Below are 3,709 nucleotides of genomic sequence, written 5' to 3' on the forward strand. Positions count from 1 at the left end.
TTTTATCATGACCGTGACATTATGACACTTTTGACACATTTTTTGGGATTATTGGCATTTATACAGCGATCAGTGCTATAAAAATGCACTGATTACTGTAAGAATGTCACTGGCAGGGAAGAGGTTAACACTAGGGGGGCGATCAAGGGGTTAAATGTGTTCCCGCAGTGTGTTTCTAACTGAAGGGGGAGGGGACTGACTAGAGGAAGTGACGGATCGTGGTTCCTAGCTTTTAGGAACACACGATCTGTCACTCCCCTCAGAGCAGAACAGGAATTTGTGTGTTTACACACATACATACTGCCTCTCGTGCCCGTGATCGCTTGTGGCTGGCAGTCATCGCGACCATCGGCAATGAGCATTGGCACTCCCGCAGTGCAGCCACCTCCTATTCCTATCACACGAGCCAACATATAGCTATGATGGCTCGCGGGATTGCGCCGACCTGCCACTGTAAAATGACGATAGTCGGCAAGCGGTTAAAGCGGAGTTCCACCAAAAAGTGGAACTTCCGCTTTAAGCACTCCTCGGCCCCTTACATGCCACATTTGGCATGTCATTTTTTTGGCAAGGTCCATAAAGACATGGATGAGCAGGTTTGGGTTTGGAACTTGACTGGCCTGCACGGATTTCTTACCTCAACCCGATAGAACACCTTTGGGATGAATTAGAGCAGAGTTTGAGGTGGAGGGACTTGACTGTCCTGCACACCTTTGGGATGAATTTGAGTGAAGACAGCTAACCAGGCCTTCTCGTCCACATCAGTGCCTGACCTCACAAATTCGCTTCTGGAAGAATGGTCAAACATTCCCATAGACACACTCCTAAACCTTGTGGACGGCCTTCCCAGAAGAGATGAAGCTGTTATAGCTGCGAAGGGTGGGCCAAACTCAATATTGAACCCTTCAGACTACTAAGACTGGGATGCCATTAAAGTTCATGTGCGTGTAAAGGCGGGCGTCCCAATACTTTGGACAATATAGTGTATATTGTAAGTCTAAAATGTATAATCTGCCATTTTCAAAACGTTTGTACACAGTCCATGGTGTTGCAGTAGGCGTTTTGACATCTTTTCTCAACTTGTAAAATAGAGGAAGATACACAAATGTTCCCCTTCTAAAATGTTCAGAGTCAATGTCGCATATCTGGTAGGAGACAAAATTCACAAGGTCAGCCTCTCCTGTATCTCCAGCCCAGGCCCCACTGAAGGTGGACCAGATGGTGCAAAGGGACTGGAGGAACACAAGTGACGGTAGGTGTTGATAGCAGAACTTGCAGTTGGAGATGCAGGTTTGAGAAGTCAGGCAGAACATCAGGAACGGGAGCAGATGAGAAGCACGCTGGACCAGCTGAGGCTAAAGGGTCACTCAGCATGTACTAAAGGTTCTGGAAGTGTGGTTTGTCAAAGCTCTCAGCAGGCTTTAGGCAGGAACACATTGTGATGACTGGAGTGGTTATGAAGGACAGCCGAAGCAGACACTCAGAAGTAGTATGAAGCCAAGTTGGAAGCAGAAGCGAGGTCACAGCGGTAGCCAAGGTGAATAGCAGGCAGGCAATGAGGCACAGAAGCTTAAGCGGAAGCATGGTCAGGAACAAAGCCGAGGTCAGTAACAGGTGGGCAGAGGTACAAGCAGAATCTAGGATCAGGTCGTCAGTAACAAGCCAAGTCATCAACGGAAGTCAGATATAGGATACACTAAAGACACAGGGAAAGCTGAAGACCAGTCAGCACTGACAGCTGTGGCAGCTGGTGCTCAAAATTTGTGGGGGGCATCAAACAAACCCCCCCATGGGAGATGGACAGCGGGGATCGGTGGCCTTACCTTAGAAGGTCGATGCTCCAGCTTGCCGGCTCCAGAGAAGAGGCCGATGCTGCTCCTTGCAGGTTGTAGGCTCCAAAGAAGAGCCAGGCCGTTGCTTCTGCTCCCGGCCGAACAGGAAGTGGGTCCGATTGACCGGGAGTTCTAAGACTCCCTGGCCAAACCGGTCTCAGGATCGGCTTATTTTTAATATTATAATAATATTAATATTAATTCGCTATTGTCACACAACTGGGTGGGCTCAGAGTGCAGTGCCCACCCTTTTTTGAAGCATTTTAGAGCCTCTGTCTCGTCTTCATCAGTGTCACCTATCAGTGCTGCCTATCTGTGTCACCTACCAGTGCCCATCAGTACCACCTATCAGTGTTCTTCAGTGCCGCCTATCAGTGCCCATCTGTGCCACCTATCAGTGCCGTCTCATCAGTGCCCATCAGTGCAACCTATCAGTGCCCATCAGTGCCTGTCAGTGCTGCCTATAGGTGCCCATCAGTGCAGCCTATCAGTGTCACCCTATCAGTGCCTATCAGTGCTGCCTATTAGTGCCCATCAGTGCTGCCCTATTAGTGCCCATCAGTGCTGCCTATCAGTGTCACCCTATCAGTGCCTATCAGTGCTGCCTATTAGTGCCCATCAGTGCTGCCCTATTAGTGCCCATCAGTGCTGCCTATTAGTGCCCATCAGTGCAGCCTATCAGTGCCTCTCTATTAGTGCCCATCGGTGCTGCCTATTAGTGCCCATCAGTGCAGCCCATCAGTGCCTCTCCATCAGTGTCACCTATCAGTGTCCCCTGCCAGTGCCCAACAGCACCACTTATCAGTGCCACCTATTAGTGTCCTTCAGTGGTGCCCATCTGTGCCACTTATCAGTACCACCTCATCAGTGCCCATCAGTGCAACCTATTAGTGCCCATCAGTGCCATCTTATCAGTGCCTATCAGTGCTGCCTATTAGTGCCCATCAATGCAGCCCATCAGTGCCGCCATATCAGTGCCCATCAGTGCTGCCTATTAATGCCCATCAGTGTAGCCCATCAGTGCCACCCTATCAGTGCCCATCAGTGCTGCCTATTAGTGCCCATCAGTGTAGCCCATCAGTGCCACCCTATCAGTGCCCATCAGTGCTGCCTATTAGTGCCCATCAGTGTAGCTCCTCAGTGCCGCCCTATCAGTGCCCATCAGTGCTGCCTATTAGTGCCCATCAGTGTAGCCCATCAGTGCCACCCTATCAGTGCCCATCAGTGCTGCCTATTAGTGCCCATCAGTGCAGCCTCATCAATGCACATCAATGAAGGAGAAAAATGACCTGTTCTGCAGAATTTTACAAACAAACGATTTTACAACAAACTATTTTTTCAAAATTTTTGGTCTTTTTTTGTTTGTTTAGCAAAAAATAAAGACCCCAGTGGTGATTAAATACCACCAAAAGAAAGCTCTATTTGTGTGAGAAAAAAAAAAAGAAAAGAATTTCGTAATGGTACAGTGTTGCATGACCGCGCAATTGTCATTCAAAGTGTGACAGCGCTGAAAGCTGAAAATTGGCCTGGGCAGGAAGGGGGTATAAGTACCCAGTCAACAAGTGGTTAAGGGAAAACCATTTTTAGTCGGTCGCCTAGTATTTTAGTCAGTCGCCTATATAAGCTAAAAAATAAAATAAAACAGAAAAATAAAAAAACGTAAAATTGTACACAATGTTTAGGACGGAGCTGCATATTTTTACAGTAAATTCAAGTCTAACTATTACAATTTCCAAAAACTTTTTTTTTTTCATAGACGCCGTGGTGTTGTAATAAATATTTCTACATTTTATCTCACCCTGTAAAATAGAGGAAGCGGCACACAGACTACGTTCCCCTTTCTATGTGTTCAGTATTATCTTTCTAGACATTTGCCA

The sequence above is a fragment of the Lithobates pipiens genome, unplaced genomic scaffold (assembly GCF_037356315.1).
Source record: "Lithobates pipiens isolate NorthernLeopardFrog02 unplaced genomic scaffold, aLitPip1_a1.2 Scaffold_62, whole genome shotgun sequence".
NCBI classification, from domain to species: Eukaryota; Metazoa; Chordata; class Amphibia; order Anura; family Ranidae; genus Lithobates; species Lithobates pipiens.